This window comes from Protopterus annectens, chromosome 5.part1 (genome assembly GCF_019279795.1).
Source record: "Protopterus annectens isolate FY-2018-M chromosome 5.part1, PAN1.0, whole genome shotgun sequence".
In the NCBI taxonomy this organism is placed as follows: domain Eukaryota; kingdom Metazoa; phylum Chordata; order Ceratodontiformes; family Protopteridae; genus Protopterus; species Protopterus annectens.
The window spans coordinates 403,757,790-403,774,760 of record NC_056736.1 but is presented as its reverse complement, the minus strand read 5'-3'; positions in this window follow the sequence as shown (position 1 = coordinate 403,774,760).

Here is a 16,971-nt window from a genome sequence, read left to right as displayed (position 1 = left end):
TAATTAAATGGACGATACAGATTTATAGCTACACAAATCTCATATCTGGTGACTCTCCATGTATTGCATGCGGCAATTGTTGTTATGCAATTGTATGTGTTTACAAGACATGATTGAGTAATAAAGTCAATACATCTATAACAGACATTTATGAGTTGCAATTAATATACTTCAGAACATGGATGGAAATGAAACAACATTGTTACAATCACCTTCTGTGTGTATAGCAGGAATATTGTCCAAATGTGCTTATTGTACTGTTTAACACATAAAGGCTTGATTGTATCTAATGTTGTGCACTAATTTCTTGGCAGATATGAGCATAGTGTAACTGATTCTGATACGCATGAGGGACCAAGCATGTGAATGTTGGTGTAAGAATGGACAATGGAAACACTGTGAAGCCAGGAATATTTTGTCCAGCAGGCTTCAAAACAATATTTGCAATTTGAACATTCTATATGGTGTACATTCAACTCTGCATCCTGTTCAAGAGATGACACTGTCTCCTCATATTGCTAGCAGTCTGTCTTTACAGGGCATACTGATGCTAAACACAGTAGTGAGAATGGCAACTAACTAATGCAGCCAAAGGCAAAAACTCACAAGATTTTGCCATAAGCTGAATACTGTCTTTTCCCATCAGCTATAGGTGCTGCTCAGTATCAAACCTCATGCAAATTCTGATGAGAAAGACTTGGGGACAAATTTTAAATCATACTTTTATAAAACTGCAAAATTGCTAAGATAATAGGTTTTCTGTTAGTGCACATTGTCTGAGCTCCATAAATTTTGCAGATCAAATGCATGGCATTACTTAATGACTTTAGTCCTGAATGATTTCCCAGAAATTCACTAGTGATGAGCGCACCAAAGATTGAGATGCATAAAGGTGGAAATCCTTCGGAAATCTGTGCAGTTTAGAGGCATTACTTTGTGCAATAAGCTGTTTCCAATATGGATAGAAATGGGGTGGGAGAGTAGAAACATGATGATGACAGGAGTATAGTGGTGGATTAATAGCATATGTATGCTATTATGGTGCAGATTCAAACCCTTGACAGAATAAAATAAAAGTGAAGAGACTGGAGGATTATTTCAGCTCACCACATAGGACGTCATACTGTGTTAATTTAACATCACAAATTTTAAGGGACACTGAAAGCTGGTTGAAGAAAGGAAGAATATAGGAACAGCCAACATCCTTCAGGGTATACATGACATCCAGGCATCAAATAGATACGCAAGAATAACTGTATCACATGGTACTTTTACTCTGTTTTCCTGTAGTGCAGCATGTGTGTGCAGACATAACCGCAGTAGCAAAGTCTAAGGCAAAAACTCACCAGGTTTTGTCATAACACATGAGCTGCCATTTACAGTCACTTCCTACTGCTGTTCAGTGTCAAACGTGCAAATATTGAAGACAAATAATGAAAAGACAGAAGATGGGAGACAGAGATTGATAGACAGGGATACATTTGTCTTTAATAAGCCATTTCTGCCCATCTTTATGTAGTGTTATTCTTAGGTTTATCATCATAATTATTTTGTCATGTTGTTCTTCTTCTTCTTCTTCTTCTTTCGGCTTTTCCCGCTTAGAGGTCGCCACAGAGGAACTCCGGTCCACTAATGATTGGCAGTAGATTTTTACAGTGCCGAGGTGCCAGCCCAACGAACAACCTTCAACGAAGGCACGCCCATTCACGCATGTCTTTTGAATGCCACTCGACATAATTTGTGCAATAAAGTGTTCCCAATAGGGAGCAAAGGAGCAAGCAGATTAATACAGAAACAGGACAATTTTATGTTGATGAATTATTTATCAGGCAGTTACACACAGAAGAGTCCTCTAAAAAAACATCCAATCACAGTTTCTGGCTCAGTGCTGGATGTGGCATTAATTTGGAAATCCAATGCAGGACTTTTTCAACTCTGCCAATTTGAGTACCGAGGTCCCTTTCCATTTTGTCATCTACCAACCCTATTAGCACCTGATGGGTGACAAAGTTGCCACATCCACTAATACTGCTCCTGGAAGGTACCACTGTACCAGCAGCTAGGATAAAGCTACCTAACATAGGTGGAGAAGGTAGGGCAGGAGTTGTGGATGCAATGCTGACAGGTTGCGAATCAGATAAGCAGGCTCTCTGTGCTCCCTGTGGAGGTATGGCAAGTCGAACCTCAGTGGGCAGTCTAGCTCTCTGTGCTGATGATCATTTTGGTTTCAGCAGCAATGTATCTCCCAGAAAATTTTAAAAAAATTAAAGAGAGAGAGAGACAGGGTTAAGGGAGACAAAACAGAAAGAATAACATCAATGGCTTGTCACGTAATTTTATTACTTTTAATATATAAACAAATATGACACATAAATATGTTCACCTTTGATACCTACAAATATGTGAAGGCATCAATCCATCATAAAATAAGTGGAAACATTTATTTGACTATGCCATATCAGATTCATGCTTTCCAAGTTAATAATTTCAGTCACCAACACTGAATTATTAATGTCATTCAGTATTGCAGTTAATATTTTATAAATACTATCCTATCACCAGCCATGTGTACAGAAGCTCATTTCTGCTTCTGGAATTGAACCCACATACAACTAAGCTGGTGTACTCATTGTGTAATGCAATCACTAATAGCTATTGTTGAAGATGTGTATGCCTGACATAAAAGTTTAGGTATGCCTGCTCATGCTGATATGGACTGATGGTTTTATAAGTATTATCTGGCTTGCATTCATACATGATGCATACTTATCCCATGCGTCTCTGAGGTGAGAGATCCTTTCCTGATGAACCTCAAAGTTCTGTGCTATCTCTTCTGCAGCTGTACATTAGCGAAAAACAGAAGATATGAAAGCATAATGAATAACTATATTGGCTGGATAATCCTTGCTATATCGTTGACTGGTGATGGGTCACAGTACTTACTCAACTGAGGGGTGTATTGTGTCTTAAATTCATCCTCCCATTGGCTCAGGAGGTCCATTGCTCCACAGTGCGTGGAAAGTCAATTGCACTTGAGACATCCTTGGACAAGCTATTCCAAGCCTCAGCCTTATATTGAGACCTGATATAATCCCCCCCGCAGCAGCCTACATCTGTAGTGCTTCAAAGGGAGTGCCATAAAGATCCTGAACTCCTCAACACCTCACCTTTGTGCTATAAATGGAACACAATCCTCACCTTCACCAACCATATGTACAGAAGTCAAGCTAGAACTGTGTATCTGAATTGGTGCCCAATTCAGATCTGACTTGTAACAATATGTTTGCCAAGACACACAGCCTTGCAAGCTGCATTTGCACAACTGAAAGCACAAAACTGGCTTGGTAGACACACTGGCAATGATTAGATGCAAAAACAATGAAGGTGTGAAATATGGCAGTCAGATTTGTCCATGTATGATGCTCAACCTATTTACACATGTACGAAGGTTAAACACAGATATGCTTTATGTGTTTCTTATAACCATTGGTGGTTGGAGGTAAAATGGTATAACTTGTGATATATTGAGCTATTGGGAGTTACACACTATCCAAATTTAGTAGTACCATCTTGGAATCAAACTCATGAGAAAAAGAAGAATAAAATTACAACTTTTGTGTATAAATTGTCAATACCACAGTAGGACTTTCTTTTTACAAGGTCATTTGAGATATACTACTTTCAAAATGAATGGAGATGTACGTAAGAGATGCCTGTATGTGTGTGACTTGAACTACTGATGGTCTTGGATTTCTGTGTAAAATGCAATATTTGTAGCTGTACATACATTTCAGAGGCATGGAGTTACATGACCTGAGTAATATATATTGAGGTATGTTCCATACAAAGAGTCATTGATGTTGGTGCTAAGGTGAAGGACAACCAAAGTGTGTCTGCTGCTGAACTTCCTGGTATGCCATATAAGAAATCATTAGTATTGTGTTGTGTGTGTGTGTGTGTGTGTGTGTGTGTGTGTGTGTGTGTGTGTGTGTGTGTGTGTGTGTGTGTGTGTGTGTGTGTGTGTGTGTGTGTGTGCTTAATTAGATATTTACTTTCATCACACGTACTGCAAAAAATGTTTCAATAATGTTTCTTTTTCCTGTTCATTTGTAAAGTATTGATCATGTACTTTTTGACTGTAAGTGTATTGGTTGTAGTATTCTTACTAATTCAGTCTTACTAGTTATGAATTGTCCCTTGCTCTTAAACTTGTGCATATGTTGACTAGCATTGACCTGCTCACTGTTGGTTTATCTACATTGGTCAAATGTTATGTGTGATGCACAAAATCGGCACATTCATTGATGTAGATTGCATAATTCACTCATGACTTACTGCTGAATTTACTGTACAGTTGAGACATGTTTATTCTTATTGACAAATAAGTATTTGCTTATGAAAGCAATCATTAAGATTTTTTTACATGTTCAACACTTATCCTAGATAATACTGTAGCTACAAGATGTGTCTTTGGGGGTTGACGCTGTCTGATGCTGACAGGACACAACCACTGCATGGTTAAGTAAAGGTTGAGGATTTGGCAGGCATCAGTTTTAATATTTGTATGTGCTTAGGATTTTTGCTTTTCATTTACGTGGTAATTGTGTGAGTGTGCTGTTCTTTTCCTCTTAGCCAGAGCCATGGCATATTGTGCAGGCCTACATCTACTAGCATGATCTACAGCTGGTGGTTCTCCCTCAGACTCCTCATCTATATCTGCTGGAGCTGCTGGCCCTGCCTGTGGTCCTAGGAACTGTGGTTCAGGGCCTTGGTGTCCTTTTTAAAGCTGTTTCCTGAGAGTTATATTATGAAACACAGCCATGGCTGTGAGTATTTTTGAAGTGCTGGCTGATCTGTACTGCAAAGCAGCTCCTGATGTGTCTAGGCAATGAGACCTTAACTTGGGCAAGCCAAACACATGTTCTATTATATTCTTATCTGAGCATGGGCATCATTGTATCCTTGATTAGTAGAGCTGTGTGGGCTTCTCATTCGTGTCATAAGCCAAGGTTCTAGTGCATAACCTGCATCTCTCACTAGATGCCCATGTGGAAAGTCACCCCTTGCAAACTTTGTATACAGGTCACAAGTGTTCTAGATGTGTGAGTGATGTAGACTGCCAGAGTTATCTACACACATGCTGTAGATGATCCCTTTGGCATTACAGATGACCTGACAGTCAATGGAGTGGTATCCTTTTCTGTTGCTGTTCTTCCCTCCTTGTTCATCAGTTGGGGCTTTTATTTCTATGTGTGTGCAGTCTATGGCCCCTAAAACCTCAGAGAAGTGGGTTATGGCATAAAACTGTTGCATGGTTGTGGCTCACTCCTATGGGGTGCATGGGAACCAGATATGATCCCTTGCATGTTGTAGCATTGCATTTAGGAACTGATGTTAAGACTCTAGAAGCTGAAATCTGTGGCACCCCAAATATATTCCTTGCAGGCCTCTGAAAAGTCACAGTAGCTAGTATTTGTAATGCTACACATGCCGTTGTTTCCATTGGGATGGGTTCTCCACAATTTCAATGAGGTTTCAGATGAGAGTGGCAGAAGCTGTAGATTTCCTCTTTTGTTTCCTGTCCAGTCTGTATCAGTGTATAGTTTCAGTATCATGCAGTCCATGATATGTCAGATGGGGTTTGAACACCCTTCTCCTTCTTGGCTGAGGTCTGGCAGCAGCACCTTGAATTAAAGCCTGTTGCACATACAGGTCAATGACAACAGCAGCAGCCCCTAACATTTTTTTCTAATTGCCTTTGTGGCTGTTGTGATGATTGGGGAGAGATGGGTGAAGGCTGTCAGCCTAGTCAAACAGAATTTGATACATAATTCTATCAACTGTATAAATAAATGTAAAATACGGGCATGTTTTCTTGAGTGTAAAAGAATACTGTGAAATGTGAACTTCAACAATGTGGCAACATTGCTCCCTTGCTGTAAAGAAAAACTAAGTCAAGCCTTCTAAATTTGTCTTTTGAAATTGAAATGATTTTATGACATTCTTTGATCTTTAAATTGGTTCTGGTCAGGCTGGCTGAAGACATTCTGTCTACTGTGTTAACTAAGGACTAATTGCTAGAGTGTATATGTGAAATACCTTTTAGTGTTGTATTCTCCTGTGCAGGTGTTAGCTTGCTAAATAATGTAAATGGAGTTTCTGTTAGCCTGGGAACTCAGAGCAGGTGTCAAAATAATGCAGTTTGTTTGCCTGGGAAAACCTAAGTGTCAAAAATGATGTAATTTGGGGAGGGGCCCAGCAAACATGTTTGTTAGTAATGTTTAAATACTATTTCTCACAAGAGACTAAAAAGCATTTTGATCTTGATATCCAGCTTACCAGCACTCTTCACATGTAAGGTTTTAGCACTGTGATTTCTTGTAGGAATAGTTAAAGCTAGTAAAGTTTAATTAGGTATTTTTCTTTGAAATCAGACTTGTCCTACTGTATTATTTTAAGTTTCTGTGTGATCTCTGAACTCTTATATATCTCTGTGGTGTAGTAGTTTTGTCTTGTGTTTTAATTATTTATTATTAAATATTTTTAAAACCTTCTACCTGTGGCTGATTTGTGTAGAGATAAGCTCTAGAGTACATTGCATATTTATATAGAGTTTATTGTAATAGGCCACTCTGATAAGCCTTAGACTCTATAGTCACATTACCATTGGATATTAATATTGCACAGTAATAATTGGACACCCTTTTAAGGGCCTTTTAGTAGCTGATATTATTAACTGTGTGGTGCCAGTAATTACTACCGTATAGTCTGGGTAAAGGGGCACAGTTGGAGAATCTGTGTCGGCCTTTCCCAGGAGTGTCTGTGAAGTTGTATAAATACTTATCTCAAAGTGTGTGTGTGTTGTGTCAGCTACTTGGCAGGGACATGAAGCACTGGTTGGACAGAGAGGGTACTGGAGGTTTTAGCTTGCCCAATTAGGCTGAGACCTGGACCCTATAGCTGTGCCAGTGGGGAGTCTTATTGGGGACCTGGTGTGCAAAGGAGCAACCAGCCCCAGACTGACTGTGATCTTTGTGTGCACTTAAGGGAAATTGTACTTTACTGTGAGTATTAGTTATCATTTCCTCTTCTAGGAGACGACCTCCCTGGTGTTAGTGGTGAGGATTGAGGCTCCTTGATTGCTGAGCCAGGGCATGGTCATCACAGCTGTATTCCAAAGAGTTTTGGATTTCAGGGCAAAATGGAACACAGATGACCACTTTATACATCCTGAATAGCTCTGCCATGTTGGATTGGTTGATTAGCATGCAACTCAACTACTTATGCTTTCATTAGCATACTGTACAGTTTACCCTTGTTTTAAAGCCATGCATGAAGTACACAGCTGTTTCATGAATATCAAATTGTGTGATTTTGTGTGTGTGACACCCGTACAATAACAATACTAAGAGCAGGCATTCGTGAATCAAGCCCATGATGTTTACTCATGGTGAAATTGATGATACAGTTTATCTTGCTATACATAAGAGGGAATGGATCTGTAGATATCCTGATTAAATTCTAGGAGAACTTGTCACTATGCAGTCTGACATCACTGCATGCCCTGCCCTAGGATGGAGGTTAGAACAGGCAAGAAAAAAAGCCTCCCCAACATTAAGATAATGCTCTAACAGGAGCTCTTATATTCTCTTCTGTCATGGTTTACAAGTTAAGGAGAGGCACTTGGCTGATAATTAATGGAAATGATAGCAAAAGCAATTAGGAAAATATATATTATTTGCACAATAATACATTTTACATTACTATCCTCAACCAAGATGACATAAAATAAAAATTCTGTCTCCCTCAGGTTTTTGACAAAGTAAAGTAGCTTGTCAGGATCAGTTAGCCATTTACCCACCACAGAGCAACAAATTCACAAATACAGTCCAATTTAAGGGATGATTTGTAGCACTCTCATTAATGTTTGCTGTTAGAAGTGATGTTTGCAGATTGTTCACATGATGAGACGTTGTGTTGAGGTTTGGTCGAAAATGACAGTATGAGTTCAAAGGTCATTTGCATGGGTCATGGAAACAATTCATATTCCCTGACAGAAGTTCAGGTGTTTGTTGAATAGATTAGTGTGTTCTTTGCTGGGTGAAAGAAAGGTCTCTTGATTTAGAGCCATTGTATATATGTGTATTTTTTTTTCCAGGAAGATGAGTTTGTAGACACTCTAAATTGTCTGTTTGGGGACTGTCAATTAAGCTATGCTCTTCAGAATCTACTTGATTTATTACTATAGCTAGAAGTGTTCTTTGTGAGGTCTGAAGTACTGATTGTTTTTCTCAACTATAATGTGTGGCATATATTGATTTAGTGTTGCTCTGAGGAGATGAAGTGGCTGGATCCTTTTCTTCCTGAGTAATGCAGAGATTTGCTTACAGTGATAAGATGTTTTATCAAATAGGATTGTGGGAAGGTTTAAGATGGGTGTGTACTCCAAGATAAACAAAATCCAAGTGCAAAACTTGTGAGACTTGTTTTGTTCTTCCACACATAGCATTCATTGTAAAGAACTGTTCTAAAACACTGTCATGATTAAAATATTTAGCGTGTTCTGCTTGGACAGAATATCAAATAATGCATTTAAAAAGTTGCATTTAACAATGTACTGCAACTAAAAAATATATTTATCTAAAGTGTTCTCCCATGTCTTAAAAGAAACACACTCTGATTTTGCTTATGTCATCTGTTACAGGGTTTTATTTTATGAAACCTATGTCCTGCAGTTACTACTGACTTCAGACTAAGGAATTGCAAAACTACATACAGTAAATGAAGACAGAAGTGGTCGTTGCTTCTAACAAAAAAATGTAATTTCTTTTTGAGTTGTGTGTCTATAGAAATTCTCAGGATTTCTAGCCTCCCTCCTAAACCCCTCTGTAGTTACAGCTCCCTTTTTCTGCTTCCATGTACCACCCACCCATAAGCAAAACAGTATTAATACTAGTCCCTAATGGGGTATATTCATCTTCCAGAGAATGTAATCTTAAGGTTAAGTTTTTTCCAGCCTATGGCTGTATGACTATTCTTTTTTTACCCAGATCTACACAGTTTACATTGTTCTGTTGATCATATTTTCTAAAACTAACTCATTGCTTCACATCTCAGAATACTTCCATTCATGTAACTTATATATATTTTATAGACTGCAACAAACTAATTATTTTTGATTGCTGCATTGTATATCTTTGTATTAGGTCATCTTCATTTTTGTTAAAATTTTCAGCTGAATATGACTGGTTAGATGTGTTTACCTGCAGCATAGGTGGTCCTTCAACACTCATCATCTTAAGTATTGCACTCAGTCACAGATTATGGAAAGTAAAACTGAGGAAATTAGTCAGGTCTCCTGGATATAACTTATACACAGCTCACTACCTTAACCATTATGACACATTTTCATACTTGAGAAACTCACTAACAAGTCATATTTAATTATTGGACACAAACTGTTTAAAAAAGGCTCATAATCAATACCTATTTGCTTAATACATTAAACCATGTAAATAATTTTGGGTGTGACTGCCTGGAACTCTTAGGGTTAATAAAAGCATTGATTTATTTTACATTGACTTTCAATTCTTCCTCTTTTTCATCTTTTCTCGGTTAGGGGTTGCCACAGTAGATCACCTTGTCCGCTCATGATTGGCAGTGGAGTTTTACGGTGTTGAGTTGCCAGCCCAGCACCCAAACTTCCACAGAAGGCACATGCACGCACTCATGCCTAGGGACAATTTAGAGTGTCCAATCGACCTACAGCATGTCTTTGGGATGTGGGAGGAAACCGGAGCACCCGGAGGAAACCCATGTGACCACAGGGAGGACATGCAGACTCCGCACAGAAGGTACCCCAGACAAAGATCGAACTGGAGAACCTCTTGCTGTGAATAGGCAATGCTAACTGCTGCACTACCACGGTTGCCCCTATGACTTTCAATTATTCATTAAACAAAAAGTCCAGGTTGGGTTTAATATGGGAATGCACATACCTAAACACAATGTAGATAAAATGATACAGAAAACAGAAAGAAAAATTGAAAAAAAAAAAAGAGAGAGAGAGAGAGAAAAGCCCACAGTTACAGAGCAAAATTACAACACAGTTTGTATACATGCAATAAGTAATTTATCTAGCAAGACATAAAGGGACACACTGCTGAGTTAAAAAGATAAATAAATGCAAATAGTGGATAAAATATTCTCAGCAAACAATTAAGGTTAGAACAAACTATAGGGTCAGATTCCAGGTATACATCCAGTCAGGAAAAAAAAATGTTCCATAAACATGAGAGCTAATTTGAGTATCCTCCCAAATTTAGAAACATAAAGATACATTTGGTAATTATGATGAGCTGCAAATCAGTCTTTAGTGGTAAAGTAATATTTTGCCTAACATCATAGGCAGGGTCTGTCAAACAGACTTAATCCAGTTATATGACTGGGTCAGTAGGGAAGTGGACAGAGGTAAGCCTGTTGATGTATGTATGGATTACAGCAAAGTCTTTGATATGGTCCCAAACCACAGGATTCTTGCCAGGATTAGGTGGACAGGAATGGGCAGCAAACATTGCAGACCAGTAAAAAAGTAATCACATAAACAGGACAAGACGGAATAATCAGTCCACGTCACTATCAGAGGGTAAGAATCAGATTACTGATGTCCCACTGGAATCAGACTTGGTCAGCAGAATTCAATGCACTTGTCTTGAACCTCACTCAGGACACAGAAAAAGTATATCAGTCTCTTTGCAAATGACAGCAAAGAAGGGAGAGGTTAAGAGACCTAGGGAGACTGGAAGCATGGTTAAGAAAGTGTCAACTTCACTTCAACCCTTGCAAATTAATGGTGTACCACTGATGGAATGATACCCTAGTGGCCAGACAAGCAACTGGGGGAGTCAGACTAAAGAATGCAGGAGAAGAAAAAAGACCAGTAGACTATCATTACAGAGAACCTAAGTAATCAGAGAAAATGCAAGGGGGTAATGGCAAAAGCTAACTGATGGTTGGGCTATATCTCTGGGGGAAGAATCCAGTGACAGGAAGGTGGTTCTGCCACTTTATTAGGCATTTAACTGGTCAAAGCTGGAGTACTCTATGTTGTTCTAATGCGGTTACAGGAAAGGGTGGTCACAATGATGGATAAGAGTAAAGAGAAACATGACTAGGTTTTGTGGACGTAACTTTTTGGGAGGAAGAGAAGAGAAGAGATGAGATATGGGTGGGATATTGGCATATAAGACATAACATAGAAAATGTGATAAGAAAACATGATCATGGAAGTATAGAGTAGGTTGGAGGGGCATAAGCAGCAAATCAAGGGAACTCGATTTAAGCATGATATGAGAAAGTACTTTTTCACATAGAAAGTGCTTGACAGGAGAAATCATTTACTGGAATGGAAAATTGAAGCTGAGGCAGCTAAGGCTGTTAAATCAGCTTGGAATTTTATGAGGGAAGGGATAGAAGGGAGTCAGCTGCTTTAGTCTAGCTGTAGTAGTCATACCAATGAGGCACAATGACAGCTTTCTTCTGTGAGTTAGTCAGTTGTGTTATGTTATAGGTTAAATGTTTGGCTCTGTGCTGCCCAGTCAAATGCAGGTTTATCATTTATTTATGTTTGATTGTTTGTTTATTCATTTTTTTTGTTGCTTGGATTAGACTACTAGAAATGCTCCATTTTCAGAGAAAATCCAAGATGATATATTCATACTGACTAAGAAATATTTGTCTAGGACACTAGGAAGAATTTGAAAAAAAATATTCATTTGCTGTTGGTGAAATAAATGGATATATTATTTGCTATTGGCTATATGATAAAGCAAGGCAAAAAAAAGATAATTGTTCTCCTACAGACTTCTATGTGGTGATCTATTCCTAGCCTACTAGGCGTCCTCTGATTCCACATTGATGGATTTGTTACACATCCGACATACCAATTCCAAGGACCTAAACCTTGTCTGCAACATAAACAGGAGTCAAGACATGTTGGAGGGATGGGTATCTGTCTTAAAGATTATCCCTTATCTGGACAGACGTCCCATTCATGTAAATAAAAGCTCATTCCTGACCCTATTTAGATGGAACTTGAACCAATGGATTGGAAATAGCAAATTTACCCCTGGCTTGGCACCTATGGCCCTAATGGATGGGAGCAGCTTGTGAGTGTTTGATATGTACAATCCTATATCATAACTGTAAAATTCCTTCCGGTATTAACACACCAGCAATATTTTCATAAATTTTGGGCAAACTTGTTTAGGCTTAAAATGGCTCCTGGACCGATAACCTAGTAGCTACCTGTGAGCTTATTATGAAGCCATTACCCATTTGTTATGGAAACTTTGGCTAAACAGATACAGGTTGTTTTCATATAATACAATGTGTAATTATAGAAAAATGGTTAAAAGGTAAAATGTACATAAAATGATATAATGAGAACTGGCCAGAGGGACAGGAAAGTGCATGAGAACATGCAATATTAATGATATATGATTGTTTTTATTTGTTCGTTATTGCTTTGTTTTAAATATTGTATCAATAAGAAAAAAATAAAAAGACCCCTACTCGTTTCTAGATTCACTAAAGCTGGGGAGGAAGAGAAATAGCAGAGACCAATCATCAATCACAGTGTCTCTTATATCGGTGAGTATTGGTTGCCATATCATGGGAGCAGGAAAATGCTTTTGTATTACCACACAGAAACAACAATAATCTGAGATATTAATAAACAGAGTAAAAAAAATACTTGCAGGTGATGGAGTATTTGTATGCTTTGGAGATCACATGTTTGCTAGATTACACCATGTTAGAAATGGACATGGTAAAGGATGCATCCTGGATGGAAATAAAGGACAGACATGAAACTAGGGGAGGAATCTGCACAGCATCTGAAGTCTGCAGTGAGGGACTGGATTCATCTCATGAGAACAGAGAACAGAGAGGGATGCATGCAAAAAGTTCACTACGAAGGATAGAAACACAAGCAAGGAAGCTGCGATATAACAAACATCATCTAGGGAGATCAGAAATAGTGAACTGAGAGTTGCAATATGAACTCATCTAAAATTGTTAAAAGTACAAATAGTACTAGGTAAACTATGAACTCGTAAAAATAAGGATATAAAAACTTCAGATAGCTATGTCGTATGACTATAACTATCAAATATGAAAACCATTGGTTGCTTTAGTAAAAAGATATAAGAACAGTATTGCATTTGAACCAGGAAAAGCCAAAAGACAAACAACAACAACAACATTGCATTTGAGTAAATAGAATGCTTCTGCTACAGGAAACAGAAAAGGACATTTTTATTTATTTTTTTTTAGTTGTATTCATTTTATTTATTTTTTGGAACAATTTAATAGTAAAATAAACTGTTTATCTGTATTCATTATGGATTTGATTAAATTTTTTCAATTAAAAAAGGAAAAAAATATTTTTTTATCTACAGACTGTGCACATTTAGGAAAATTCTATACATGTGGAAATGAAGAAAACATCGTAGGACTATTTCTGAGATACAGAAAATTCTTAATGTGCATGGTGCACGTGGGTTATGAACCAAAGGGTGGAAAGTATTTGGGAATTATATATAAGCAGTAGGCCACGGGTGCATTTAGATAATGTAATTAAAGTAAAAATTATAAAGATTTGTTGAAATACAGAGGGCAGACAGTTAAATGTTGAGTATGCAAATAAGCCATATAGCAAAGGAGTGTAAAATTAAGGTTCACACCTTATGTGGAGAAACAGGATTTTTTAGATGGTAATGCAAACTTAAATGTACAAGACGCCATCCAGAAGGCCATTGTGATACAGAAGGTAAAAAAAGAAAAGAAAGAAAGAAATATAATAGTATTCTAGAAGGGGAAGAATCATAAAAAGATGCTGAGGGAGATTTCAAAGAACTTCATCTGGAATAACTTGATATTAGACAGTAATATGTGTATCAGGCTAGTTCAGTACGTGTTTCCACTAAAGCAGTTTCACTCCAGTCAGGTGCATAGCTAAGTGTCTTTCCCTCCCACCTACCTGCTTCAATTGGTATGTTTAAACCTCGTGTGTCTGTTGCTGTTCACCATTTATGATAATCTGACAAAATAATTCCCTCCCTCTCTTCATTTATTGGCTGTTTTCAGTAAGTATCATTTTGTGTGGTCTTTTCCATTGGACTGTTCACCAGGCTATGTGACCTTTGATATGATTGCTTAACATTGAGTGTACTGATACTATGCACACTGTTTTATTGCTAAAATTCATTCACTGGTTCCATCTGGTGGAAGAGAAATGTTTCCAGGCTAGCTGTGGGCATTGCTTATTATAGATGCTAAATTCTAGTACGTTGCTATTGGCTTGTGCACTCTATGGAGTGTTTTGTTGCTTATTTTCTGCTATAAATAAAATGAGGTAGTGCAATGCTGACCATCATTGTGCGATGCTGGCCATCATAGTGCAATGCTGACCATCATAGTGCAATGCTGGCCATCATAGTGCGATGCTGACCATCATAGTGCAATGCTGACCATCATAGTGCGATGCTGGCCATCATAGTGTGATGCTGGCCATCATAGTGTGATGCTGACCATCATAGTGCAATGCTGACCATCATAGTGCAATGCTGACCATCATAGTGTGATGCTGGCCATCATAGTGTGATGCTGGCCATCATAGTGCGATGCTGATGATCATGCAGCAGCACAACTGACTGCACTGCATAGCTGTAGGCATTTAGAACCTTAAGTTTCTCTAAACAACCTGCTCCCCCAATTTGTATTGTACTTTAAATATTCAGTAGTTGTGGGAAGAGGCTCTGGTTCCCAGCAGGTTGGGCACTGTTCTTTGTGTGTAGACTTAGAGTGTTTGTTTTAGACAATAAGCATCTCTTGTAAATTGGTATCATACCCATGGACACAATGCCACCTTCAACCCACATTAGTAAGCAACTGAAACAATGGATTTGCATTTTTCAGCCATCTCAGCAGCCAGCCTGGTTGAAATGGATATCCTGAAACAATGTAGTACTTGTTTCATATTTACTGACAACCATCTACTTCCTAAACCAGCAGACACAGTGCTTGAGAGACATAGTTACACAATGTTATTGGAGGCAAAGCTTTCTCAGAAAGCCACAACAAATAGCAAGCAGATTATCAGTAACACACAACCCCAATTTAAACAAAGCATACACAATTCAGACCAAACACATAGATGTACATATGCTGATTCTCTTAAAAGGAATCTACCTAAACCACTAAGGCCTCCTAAATGTAACCTAAAAAACAAGGGGTTTCTATTACCTAATCGAACTCCCAGAAGGTCGAACACCAGAAGTTTGAACCTGGAAGTTTGAAAGGTGAAAATGTCGAAGCCGCGGAAGTCTGAATTCTTTCCCAGGGAAAGAATTTAATTGGATGTATCTGCGGCTTCGACATTTTTCCTCCACTGTGGTGCGAAAGTTATGGAATGGATTAAGGTAAGTGTGTGATTGTGACGGACGTTGGGGTTAGGGTGTGGGTAAGGTAAGTGTGTGATAGTGGCGAACTTTAGGATTAGGGTGCGGATAAGGTAAGTGTGCAATAGTGACGGACTTTAGGGTTAAGGTGCAGGTAAGGTAAGTGTGCGATAGTGATGGACTTTAGGGTTAGAGTGCGGGTAAGGTGAGTGTGCGATAGTGACGGACTTTAGGGTTAGAGTGCGCGTAAGGTAAGTTTGTGATAGTGACGGACTTTAGGGTTAGGGTGCGGGTAAGGTAAGTGTGCAATAGTGACAGACCTTAGGGTTAGTGTTTGGGTTAAAGTTAGTGTATAGGTAGTTGTGTATGTAAGGTTTAGTGTAGGTTTATAAGGCTTTTGGTGTGCTTGTGTTGTGTGTGTGTTTTTCGGAACAGCAATTTTTTTCCCTGGGAAAAAAATCGCTGTTCTGATGTTTCGATGTTATTACATTTCGATCTTCCAAGTTCAAACATCTGGTGTTTGGCCTTCTGGAAATTCGATAAAGTAATAGGAACCCAGAAACAAGTACCCTCAACTTCACAAACACACAACACAGGCAACACCCATCATGCAAGACAAATCTTAAGCATTATAGTTTTTCAGTTCAAAAGCCCACAAGGCACATCTCTGCACAATCCAATATCTTAGTCATAGATGACTCCATAGTGAGGTGCACCACTCACCAGTATCTGCTAACAGAGGGTCACGGTCAGTTGCCATTTAGGCTCTAGGATTTGCCACATTGTGTATTATTTATTTTATTTAGTTAGTTATTTATTTATATTTGTTTGTAAGCATTTAAGTCCCTAATGGATGGGTGAGCAGTAAGGTTGCCAACTGTACAGAATTTATCTGGATTGTCCATAAATAAAGGCTGTTGTCCGGTTGTCCGGATTTCACAGTGTAAATCCAGAAATTCTTATTCTTTGCAGCAGTTGAAAAAAAAATGCAGCCAGTCGACTGGTGCCAAAACATCAGCAGGTTATACACACACTGCACAAGCAGCACAACATAACTAACTTTGAAGAAAGGTACTACATAGGCATTAGTATGCCTCTCACATGACGTCACCTAACCATATTGAATGTTGATTTGCGGTTACTAAGCAACCATATGCATACTTTGCATAGACGTAAAATGTAATGTGTGCGTCTGTCTCACCTCGTCAGCGAGAGAACTCTGAACATGTTACTGTTAATGTAAGTCATGGACCCCCCCCCCCCCCCGCCTGCTTGCAAGATACATACAATGATATCTCATATGATATGAGTAGAAATAATAAATTACCTTGGCTTTTTGAGTTTGTCAGTTGGTTTCATTATAGAAGTAAAACGTCTTCCAATAGTAATTTCTGGTCCCAAACCTATAGATTGTATTTTGTGCAATTTAATGCCATCTTGCTTGGACAGACATTGCTATTTCCCAACCTGTTATTTAAGATAGCAGATCTTTGGTAATTGGTGTAAACAG